Genomic DNA, 12,579 nt, shown 5'->3' with positions numbered 1-12,579 from the left:
CTCAAGAGGCTCTTTAGTTCCTTTTCACTTTCTACCATTAGAGTGGTATCATCTGCATATCTGAGACTGTTGATATTTCTCCTGGCAATCTTGATTCCAGCTTGTGCTTCATCCAGGCCGGCATTTCACGTGATGTACTCTCCGTAGAAGGTAAAGAACATAGGTGCTATAAATAGCAGGGAAAATGTAAATGCACTTCCCATTCTGAGGTAATATGATGATAATGTAGAGGATCCATAGTTAGTCATTAAAATGTAAAATTGAAGGTCACTTTGAAAATGTTTCTCCTGACTTGTAGCATGTAAGTGTTTGCTCACATTTTAAAATGTTACTCGTAGTGAATCAGCAAGATAATCATTTGTTTTTAATATAGCCTGTAAACTTTCAGAATGACTCTCATCTGTTCTCTCTTTTACCCTGATTTGCTAATTAGATGCATGAGCACTTCAGTCAACCACTTAACAGTCAATCTTATTTTTAGACAAAAAAAGAAAAAAAAAACTTTAAAAATATCTTGTGACTCTCGTGAAAATGTTTCAGTTCAGTTCAATCACTCAGTCGTGTCCGACTCTTTGTGACCCCATGGACTGCAGCACCCCAGGCTTCCCTGTCCATCACCAACTCCTGGAGCTTGCTCAAAGTCATATTCATGGAGTCAGTGATGCCATCCAACCATCTCATCCTCTGTCGTCCCCTTCTCTTCCTGCCCTCAATCTTTCCCAGCATCAGGATCTTTTCCAATGAGTCAGCTCTTCGCATCAGGTGGCCAAAGTATTGGAGTTTCAGCTTCAGCATCAGTCCTCCCAATGAGTATTCAGGACTGACTTCCTTTAGGATTGACTGCTTTGACCTCCTTGCAGTTCAAGGGACCCTCAAGAGTCTTCTCCACAAAAATGTTTGATCCCTTGAAAAAAGTACAACTACAGAAAAAACTGAAATTGACCAAAAGCAGTAGACTTCCTGCCTTAGCACTGTCAATTTAAAGCGTGAAGAATTCAGTACTGTATTTTAAAAGAAAAGCACATCTAGGAAAAAGGTGGGTCCCTGGAAACACTGAACTTCATGGAAATTGTGAAAGGACCAAAGATAAAGTGAACTGTTCCAATTTAGTTCTTTGTGTCATTCAGTATCTCTCCTTTCTCATTAAATCTGATCTGTGATGCATATCCAGTGGGATATTTTAGTGTTTACTAACAGTTTTACTCAAAGTGTGAGGAAATTGACTCTGTTGCCTGATTTCTTTGGAATTACTACTGATGTTCTGTCAATCCTGGTAGTGGAATGCTATCACTTTGGTACCCTATCCTAGGCGTTCTCTAAATTGCAGTTTCTATGACCCCTGCCTTTGCTCAGCCAAATCAGCTTTCCAGATGTATGGTGCAAATGGGGTTTTAAAGTGGCTTTCAAGAAAAGTCACTTACAGCTTTCAGTTTAAACATAAAATTGATCCCCATGTGTGTGCAGTGCAAAGACAGTAATCCCCTGTCCTGTTCAATAGTAGCCTTATGGCATTTCTATTTAATCTGTGTTATCCATCTGTGGTTCATATTATCAGTTATTATACTGATAAAACAGTTTGACTGTCATCAGTTTAAGTATATTATTTTAGGTCATTTCCCATGTGGTTACCATTTTTTTTTAAACATCTGTAACTCAAGGCACAATTCTGTCTGGAATTTCTCATAGTGATAGACTCTGTACTGAAAAGCAATACCAATACTCCAAAAATCAGATCTTAAAGTATACCTGGGAGCCAAATAAATGTTCACCCCTCCTGATACATGGTGTTAAATATAGTTCCCACACAAATGTTAATATATGAATAGATTTTTGGCTATTATCTCTCCTAACCTCATAATACAAACTATGTATATTTACTTTTGCTATGAAATCTTGGACAGCGTCACTATTGGCAACAAACTGTAAATCACTCAAAAACCAAATTACACATTTTCTCCTCACTGCTAGAATCCTCTAAGACCTTGATTATTCTTGTTGTTCATCGCTAACTCGTGTCCAACTCTTTGCCCCCATGAACTGCAGCCCGCCAGGCTTCCCTGTCCTTCACTATCTCCCAGAGTTTGCATAAACTTATGTCCATTGATTCAGCGGTGCCATCCAACCATTTCATTCTCTGTTGCCTTTTTCTCCTCCTGCCCTCAGTATTTCCTAGCATCAGGGTCTGTTCCAAAGAACTTGATTGGTTTACTAGAAATTGATTGCCTATGCACATAGTACTAGGTACTTCTCCAGTTAATCACTCTTAAAATTTGCCAGAACAAGAGGTAGAATTTCCGGAATTATGATATCATTTAATCTTGATATTTTAAAGAATCATAGAGGTAACCTAGCTTATGCAAGGTATATGTATTCAAGATTTTTGTTGAAATGTGACAGATTTTATTATCCTGTCCCTCAACCCCACCCAGATTGCCCAAAACCCCTTTTTCTGCTCAACATTTTGTATTTCAAAAACATGTATCACTCTATAACATTCCATGTAATTTATTTATTATATTTTTATCTATGTTGTATCTCCTGTACAAAAACATGGATTGATGAAGTTATCTTTGATTACTCTATTCACTCACGTATCCCAAGCACTAGAACAGTAGGTGCTCAGTAAGTGTTTGTAGAATGAATGAATGAGTAAAGAGTTGGAGAGAATTTTTGTAGCTGTGTTTGATCCGCAATCAGGCTTGGACACTTTTTTCAAATAGTGTCCTTCCCTCTGTCACAGTTCTGGGATATAATCAAACAGATCACTGAGAACAACTGAGATCTTTGGAATAAAACATATGCATGCCACAAACTTTCTATATGCTACTCATCAAGTATGTATGCTTCTCTCTGCCTACTAAATTGTATGTAGGTTCAGAATTGCCTGATTTGTACAATACCAGGTTTGGACAACAGCTTATCTCTTGGTTTATATTAGTAACTGTGACAACTTGCTTTTTCCCAGCCTGTGTTTGCAACTTTAATTGGGAATATTGAATTTTTATTTAATTCTCTTTGTGTCCACTCAACTTCCCTTGAGAAAATAAGGAATAACATTTCTATTAGATTTATCTCAAAACAATACTTTCAAGGTGAATGGAATAAATTGAAAAAGTGCCAGATGCTCAAGTGTTGAGCTCTTTGAATTATGTAATTTCTTCCAGACACTTCTCTTCAATCTTTACTCTCAGCATATTTGTCTTTGATGTTCCTTATATCGAGTTTAAGCCACAGTGCACCCTCAACAGGTATTCTAAAATTGAACTCATTTTTATTTGTGATGTTTTATCATCTGTTAATGTCAAATAAGCAGAAAAGCCTAGCTTTTCTGAGCCCACACTATTATGTATACATAGGTCTCCTATCACATAAAAGTAATTTTATATATTGCTGTTGATACCTATCAAATACTTACCAACTTGGACAGACTCTGGGAAACTTGATAATCAGCTTTTAGGTTAAGTTGCATGCACAGTCAGTTGCCTCATTCATGTCTGACTCTTTGTGACCCCATAGACTGTAGCCTACCAGGCTCCACTGTCCATGGCTAAATTACTTGTTATCAAATGTTTTCCTAAAGGGCCAAAAGCAAATATTTCAGGCTCTGCAGGCCAAAAGGTATCTGCAACCACTAGCCAATTCTGCGGTTATAGCATGAAAACAGCCAGAGACAATATGTGAGTGAATTGCACAGTTATGTTCCAATAAAACTTCATTTACAAACATAGGCTGTCAACCTAGGCTATCATTTGCCAACTGGGATTTGAACCTTTCTTACTCAGACCAGCAGCATAGACATTCCAGAAAAGCCACTGGAAATTCAGCCCACATTGCAGAGCAGCTGAATCAGAATCTGCATTCTGACAAGATGGTGGGGAGGTGGGGGTGTGCAGAGGGTGTCAAAATAATCAACACCTAATGGGTGATAGTTCACTTGCTTACCAGTTGTGGGGAGGAGCACAAACATTAGGAAGTTTTTAAAATTTGTAAATATGCATCTTTATAAAGTGAATACCTGTTTAGGTATGATTTTGAAAAGAGAATGAGTTCTGTAGGATCTTCTGTGAAAGGATATTGGCAAGTTAATGGTTGCCCTGAGGGAGAGGAAAGTCTTTTTTTGGCTCAGATAGGGAAATAGGAGAGAGCTGTGTGTTTATTTACTGCTCTGTTCATAAACAGAGAACGGTATTGTATTAAAGTGTTGTGTGTGCTTTTGACTTTGTGCACTCAGTAGTCACAATCCAGTGACTAAGTTCCAGGACTTTGTACTGCCTTTTGACCATCATGCTGTACTACTTGTTCCAGGTCACATTACACTCTTAATTATTTCAGTCTTTTAACTACAGTCGCTATTGAATTGTTCAGCATAGTTTGTCTAATGCCTCAGTAGTATAAGATTAATTTCCCTTTAACATTAATTCTAAAATATTATGATTTGTATTGATTCTTTCATGCTTTCTCTCTTTGCCTAGCATGTTTATGAATGGTATTACAGAGAACCTTCTGGACAGTAATGAAGCTTTAGCTTTAGCGGTTAGTTTTGGAAGCATCAGTGGGGTCCAAAGTATACCCATTAAAATTTGATATTTTGCAAAACCCTTTCTGGCACCCACAGTCATTCTTACAGGTTGCTTCATCGGGGGTTTGTACTGCAATACTAATTATTTTAATAAAAAGAAAGCTCTGCAAACTTTACAAGTGAAACAAAAGCTTTTTAGTAAGATGTTCTCATTTTATAATGATAGCTTACCCTTATGGCAACACTTAATATTATTGCATAATAACCTAAATGATCTACATCTTTATTTCACCAGTTGCCCGCAGTTATGATGTGGAATATTTGAAAACAGGTATCATGTTTGAATGATCGTCCCTCAGTGTTGTAAGGAACTGTAAACGCTGGATGCTGCCTTATCAGTCAGAAATTCTTGTATACATGCCACAAAGTGTGGGGTCTTTTTCCTATTAGGATTTATGGGAACAAAAAAAAGACCATCAACAAAACTTAGAAAAGGAATGCATCCTAAGTGTATTTCTTGTACAAGTGCCCAACTGAAATTTTTTAAAATTCAGAGAGTACTTAATTTACAAGTAAATTTTAGATCTAGAATATATACTTTTAAGACATTGTGGAGTTCAGAGTACATCTGATAAAATTAATTATGGATATGAAGAAAGTAGATTCTGAAATAACCTACATGACTACTGAACCATAATATACCTGGAATGTTTTCCTTTTTGTAATGAAATTCTATAGAAGATGATATGTTTAATGTTAAAGGTTAATTAGAAACAAAATGGAGTGAGAAGTTATTCCTTATTGTAGTAGATGCCTGTATTTGAGAAAGAGCATGTTTCATTAAAGCAGGAAAAAAGGCAATATAGAGTTTTTTAAATGAGCTGAAATGGAGTGCTGATTTCTCTAAGAAACTTTTTCAGTTGGTAGTATTTTTCTGATGTCTTAATTCATTTTAGAATTTAAACCTTTCATTTGATAATACAGATAAAGCTAGTGTTGGTTTTACAGTCATCTTTCACAATTGAGATCTTTTTCCCTTCAAATGTAAAAAGACAGGCAGAGAATGAGAAAGACTTTTCCTGAGATAGAAGATGCAAGTTTCAAGAATCAGGGAAATAAAGAAAGGGCTACTGTGGATATGTGGGTACAAAAAGAAACCAGGTACCTAGGGTGGACTGTAAATAAAGTGTGGATGCCAGCATTCTTTTCTAACAGGCGCCCTGAAGGAGGACCATAGAGGTTGAGGGTGACTTTCCTTGGCAGTTTTCCTGCAGCCACCATTCACGCTGTATGAGATGGGAATACTTCTGGTGTTATCACTAAGTTCTGTGTGCTCCACGTCACAGAGACCTCAGCCTAGTAGTACTTACTTATAAGCTTTTAAACTGGGCTCCATGGAGCCCCTCAGGCCAGGCTGTCAAATATAGCCTCCGGGATACCCCGTACACTTACTGCGCTTTCTACTATTTTAGGAACAAAGTATTTCACTGCTTAAAATAAAATTTAACTACCAAGGACAGTTCATTATTTGCAGCAGCAGCAGAGAAAAATCTATTTATCTTTGCCTTTATCAACAATATCTGCTATTATGTTTTATTCCACATCCTTTCTTTTGGGCTCAGACCCCTCCCCCTCCCCATTGCCTTAGAGGAAAGATAGCACTGAGCGAGTGAGTGGAAGTCGCTCGGTCGTGTCCGACTCTTTGCGACGACCCCATAGTCTATACAGCCCGTGGAATTCTCCAGGCCAGAATACTGGAGTGGGTAGCCTTTCCCTTCTCCAGGGGATCTTCCCAGCCCAGGAATCAAACCCGGGTCTCCCGCAGAGCAGGCTGATTCTTTACCAGCTGAGCCACAAGGGAAGCCCTAAGATAACTAACTTCAGTGAAACGATTAGGTGTGATAATCGTGCTGATAACGATGATAATTTGATTGATACAACCACAAAGTTGTTCATTACTCCTGTTGTGTTATGTTGTTCTTGAGGTTGTTGTAGTTGTTTAGTCACTAAGTCTTGTCCGACTATTTTGCTACCCCAGGGACTATAGCCTTCCAGGCTCCTCTGTCTGTGGGATTTTCCAGGCAAGAATACTGGAGTGGGTTGCCAGTTCCTCCTCCAGGGAATCTTCCCGACCCAGGAATGGAACCTGTGTCTCCTGCATTGCAGGCAGCTTCTTTACCGCTGAGCCAGCAGGGAAGCCTATTGTATTATAAGGTTTCATAATTCATAGAGATACTAACTGACCCTCATATAGAATCCTGTTATATTAATGCCCTGCAAGTCCAAAGTAACTGTAATACCCATTAGTTGAATATAGTCTAATACCCTTTAGTTGAGTGTGGTCTCATTTCAGGACTCCCCCTATGGCTCGAGGGTAAAGAATCCGTCTGCAATGCAGGAGATACAGGAAACTAAAGTTCGATCCCTGGTCTTTTTCTACTTCAAAGTACCATCAAAATGATTATATAGTGAGCAAGGCTTATGCATAAGAATTTTTTTTGTAAATGCATGAAGAATTAGACATAAACCACATGGTTTATATTAGACATAAACCATATCGATGGGCTCAAAAAGTAACCTGAGAGCACGCCAACATATTTGTGGGCATTTTAAAGTTAAATTTAAAAGGAAAACCTTCACTTGCATTTACTCTCCAATGTTTAGCCATTTTTTCATAGTTACATTGAAAGCCAGCTTATCCCTGTAGGAAATTGTAGCTAATCTGCATAAACACAAAATGGTCATTTAAAATAGTCATTAAAAAAATATTCAAGAAGTTTATCTGCATAACAGTTTCCTCTCTCTTTGCCATATGTTTAACCTTTACTTCTTTAAAACTTTAAAGTATAAACTAAGAAGAAATTTTCTTAAGTTTAGGGGTTTTGTTTTTGTTAGCTTTTGCATTTTTCCCTTATCTAGAAATGGACATAAAAAGGTCTAATTAAACATTAAAACTCTGTACAGCTCAAAACATGAATCCAGTTTTAATGCATTATAATTGCAACCTATTGGAATGATCTGTTTCTCACTGGTCCAGGGAGATGCTGTAGGAAAAAGTTAAGAAGCATATAATGCAGTGTCTGAGTCATTCTCCTAGAGATTCACTGTTCATGTTAGCAAACATACAATACACAACAAAGAGAAAGCCCAGGGTAAAAAGACCTGTTTAACCTAGTTTAATGCAACAATTTTCCAACTTGCTTGACCATTTTATAAAAATCATGTTAACATTTATTAGGATCTTCCCAACCCAGGAATCAAACCCAGGTCTCCCACATTGCAGGCAGATTCTTTACTGTCTGAGCCACCAGGGAAGCTGAGAATCCAACAAACTAGTGTTTAAAGATCATCCTTTGGAAATACTTCGTGTCATTGTGTGATTCTTATTGACTAAAAGAACAGTGCCCTGCCTTGGATCCAGTTCAAAATAAATCACTCTGCTGTTTCAAAGTTAATTTATTTCCTATTACTTCATAATCTGAACACTCTGTCAAATATGTTTATATTGCTGACAAAGCCCTATTTCCAAAATGGGTTCTTAGAACATTTTTTCCAATTTTTAATACAATATTAGTTAAAATTGTAAATGTTAGATTTGAGGAGAAAAAGTCCATAAATGCCTTCATGTATCTAATTATTCTCAAAGTTTTTATTTTGGTTGAATAAGTAAACTTTGGATATGGGCTCTTACATAAATAAGTTTATTTCCTTTTTAAATAAAATATATACATCTGAAAGTAGAATTCATTTCTGACACTGACTACCTGGACTTGGGCTAAACTTCACAGGCTAAGGGTTCAGTCCTTTACAAGACTGCTCTCGCTTCAGACATGAGCTGTGCGTGTTCAGGGCTCCCGGGTGAGCCTCACTTCTGACCAACTGGCCACAGATTTAGGGGTTCCCACTACTCGCTCAGGTTCAATGATTTGCTGGGATGATTCAGAGAACTCAGAAAGCATCATACTTAGAGTTTTATTATAGCAAAAGGATGAAAATCAGAAACAGTCAATAGAAGGGATACATAGATGAAGGCTGGGAGGGTCCCAAACACGGGGCATCCGTGCTGTCGTCTCGTGGAACCAGGAGACATCACCATCTTGGCCCATGGATGTCCTTTGCCAGCCTGAGCTTTTGTATCCAGAGTTTTCTAGTGGGGAAGGAGTTGTTATGTAGGCATTATTAGTTGAATCACTGACCACACAGTTAAACTCAATCTCCTCTCCCAATAGGCTGGGAGGATATCAAGAGGCTGAAAGTCCCAAGCTTTTTAAATACATGGTTGGTCTTCATGGTACAGTCATCCCCCTTCCTTAAACATCTTCTAATAAACTCACATGTAGTCTAAGAGGCCCACCATGAATAACAAAGATACTCCTGTCACTCAGGAAATTTCAGAGCTTAGAAGCTGTCTGCCAGGAATCAGAGAAACAGAACAGCCAAAGTCTTCATTATACAGCAGTGTTTTAGAGTTTGCTATTAGAAATGGCCTTGATCATGAACTACATAGGTACACTGCCTGAATCTGAATGCTCCTAGTCACTGGGTAAGCTATCAGTATTGGAAGAGCAACAGCTACAAAATCTGACAGCAATTAAAACTGATGTTGAAATTTTCTGAGAAAGTCTATAAGTACCTAGCAGTTATGAAGAGATATGTCTTCACATGTATAGGAAACAAAAATATAAAAATAAAATTAAAATAACTGTTTATTGCAGTTATATGAACTTACCCGAATACTTCATCATGAACATTTTAGTTGCCCAGGGTTGATTCATAACCTTTCAAACACTGAATATAAGAATTTTATAGGTAGAAGAGTTGATTATAGGAGTTTGGATATATACATGGTACTTTAGTTTCCCCAGCTTTTCAAGTTATCAGTTCTTAATATATAATTACAAAAGTATATTCTATTCATTTTGAAACTACTTTTCAGTGACCTTTTTCCAGTATTTTCAAATCCATAAGGACCATTGTAGCTAAATGTCCTCATTTGCAATTGCAGTCATGTGCATATAACACACATTTAAGCAGGATAGATTTTTCGGGTCACTTTTGAGATTAATCCAGATGTTTCCAATGGAGTGCCAGCCGTGCTCACTCACACAGCTGTAAATCAGAACCAACCAATATGTTCCACGTGCTTTCAAAATGAATTCTTTAATCTATCAGCAGTACACCTTTCAACAGCACAATATCATAATTGGGAAAGTTGTTGAAAGTTATTTTATCTGCACATTCATAATTCAAATGAATGAGGTGACAGGGTGTATCTCAAAGGTCCTCTGGTTGCCACTCAAAGCCTGATAATTTTGTATTCATTTCAACCTGAAAGCAGCCTTCAGAACAGATATAGATACAAAAACTACAATCAAATTCAGGAGTTTGATTTTTTCATGTGTCATATTCTGTGTTTGAGCTACCAAGTTTTAACACCCTCATTGTGAAGTCATTTATTTTATTCCAGCATTCTCGGGAACCATAAATTGCTTCAAGATGCCAGCAGTTTATTTAGCCTTAAAACGCTTCAGATGTTTCTGTCTTTCTATCCCCCATGATCGTTTGGCGTTAATTGCCCTCAAAAATGATCCTAGTGGAGAAGGCAGGGGAATGCTTATCTGGCAGTTCACTAGTAGCATTAAGGATTTTAATTGTACGAGATAAACATGACAGGCAATTATTGAATGTTGTTACACATTAGAAAATTAAAATGGAATGCTAAGCATTATACTCTTTTGCAGTTGTGTCTTTATCTCAGTGCCTAATTTGTATCTTTCAGCAATTTAATAGATTGAGTTTTATCGGAGAGACATTCTCTGGAATACTCTCTTGGAAGATCAAACATAAAAATTTTATATCTGCTTACTTAATAATACAATGTGAATGAAACTGAAGTCAGACATGACATATTTCACCAATGCCATTGTACTTCAGCAGATAAAATGGAAAGAATTTCCATTTATCTGTTACTCTGAAGTAGTAACATGAAAAATCATGTGAGTCTACTGTCAGTTATAATTACTGAATGACAAAAGGTTAGAGGTTTGTTTTTGCAGTTATTTTGATGTTTTGCAAGCCAGGAAAGGTGGCGCTAGTGGTAAAGAATCTGCTTGCCAGTGCAGACGACATAAGAGACACGGGTTTGATCCCTGGGTCAGGATGATCCCCTGGAGGAGGGCATGGCAACCCACCCCAGTATTCTTGCCTGGAGAATCCCATGGACAGAGAATCCTGGCAGGCTGCAGTTCATAGGGTTGCAAAAAGTTAGATACAGCTTAGCACACACACATGCACAAGGTAGGAAATGCAATTCTAGAAATATTTCAATAATTTATTATGTATGAAATACTAGTGTTCTTTTACTAAAGCAGTTTTGATAATACTTGGAAATAGTTGGCTTTTTGTTAAGTAATTGTCTTTTATAAACATTAAATAATTTGGTTACTGATGACATGGATTTGTAAGTGACTAGACATTTTTTGCTTGACTCAAAATGAATTATATACCTAAATATAAGAACTAAAACTATAAAACTCTTGGGAAAAAATGGGTGTTTTTGACCTTTATGACCTTGGATTAGATAATGGTTTCCAGATAGGACATCAAAGCACAGAAATAAAAATAAAAGTAGATAAACTGGACTTCATTACCATTTACACTTTTGTTCTTCAAAGGACACTAAAATAAAAGAGACATAATAAATGAGTTTTGACAAATGTATAAAGTGGAACACTCATATCCTGCTAGTGGTATTGTAAAATGGTACAGTCACTTTGGAAAACAGTTTGGCATTTCAGTAAAAAGTTAAATAAAGAGTTATCATATGATCAAGTAATTCCGTTCCTAGATACATACCCAAGAGAATTGAAAACTCACGTGTACAGAAGCTTGTACACAAATATTCACAGCATTATTTGTAATGTACAAAGCATGGAAACAACTAAAATGTCCATCAACTGATGAAAGGATTAAAAAATATATGTCCATACAATGGAATACTGTTTAGTTATAAAAAGCAATGAGGTACTAATAAATGTCCCAACATAAAAGAATCCTGAAAACATTGTATTAAGTAAAAGAAGCCCATCATAAAGCATAATGTTTGATTTCATTTTATAAAATGTTCAGAATAGGTGAATTCTTAAGAGATACGGTCTAGATTAGTGGTTGCTAGAGTACGGTAGGGGAAAATGGGAAATGGCTGCTAATAGGTATAGCAGTGGTAATGAAAATCTTCTGAAAGCAGATAGTGGTGATGGTTGCATAACACAGACTATATTAAAGACCAAAACATGAGCTGACTTTTATGATATATAAATTATGTCTCAATTAAGTTTTTAAAAGTCTACCTAGAGTTCTTAATAGAAACTGTTTACATTGTAGTCATTTTCAAAATGGAATCTTTGGCATTGATGTCAAATGACAAGAGCAGAGTGTTCTCTTGTTTCTGGAACGTTCTCACAGGCAGAGTGTGACAGAGGATAACATTTGACTCTTGACCAGGGGAATTTTGCTGTTTCCACTTACTTGTCTTGAGAAAAATAGGGATAAATTGATAACTGTGAAGTGCCAAGTTGGTACTGGGGGAGTGGTTAAGGAAAATGCTCCCATTTCTCAGGACAAATCTGCAGACTCTTAAATTAATTGACTGTGTGATTTGATGGAATGAGTGCTAGACTAGACTAGATCCTAGCCTCATCTCTGACTGCGTGACCTTGCCCTGTCATTTCTCTCTCTGTATTTTTATCTTATCTGTCCAGTAAAGCATCAGTACGTGCCCACTACATGTATGCTATTTTCAAGAGAATCAATTGAATACAGTATGTGAAGGCGCTCTGAAATTGACAGCACTATAATAATATGAGGCATTATTTATTTAACATCCTTCATTTTTCTTCATCAGACTTGATTTTCAATGAAAGCGAAACATAAGGTGCTAAGTTAAGTGGTTCCTTTTGAATATTGATTGAGAGGGTCTGGCTTTCTTCTTGAGGAAGAATGTTGCATGGACTCAGACACTTGAACTTATGTGACATTAGCAGATAGGATTTTATAGAAAA

The 12,579-nt window shown here is 36.9% G+C and overlaps 1 protein-coding gene across 1 annotated transcript in view; it reads left to right on the top strand.

The window, feature by feature from the left end:
• Window positions 1-12,579, top strand: part of THSD7A (thrombospondin type 1 domain containing 7A) — a 463,607-nt gene that overhangs the window by 404,640 nt on the left and 46,388 nt on the right. The window lies entirely within an intron of this gene.

Source organism: Cervus elaphus, chromosome 18 (assembly GCF_910594005.1).
Source record: "Cervus elaphus chromosome 18, mCerEla1.1, whole genome shotgun sequence".
NCBI classification, from domain to species: Eukaryota; Metazoa; Chordata; class Mammalia; order Artiodactyla; family Cervidae; genus Cervus; species Cervus elaphus.
The sequence above is the reverse complement of the archived record's forward strand: the minus strand, read 5'-3'. Positions and strand labels throughout refer to the sequence as shown.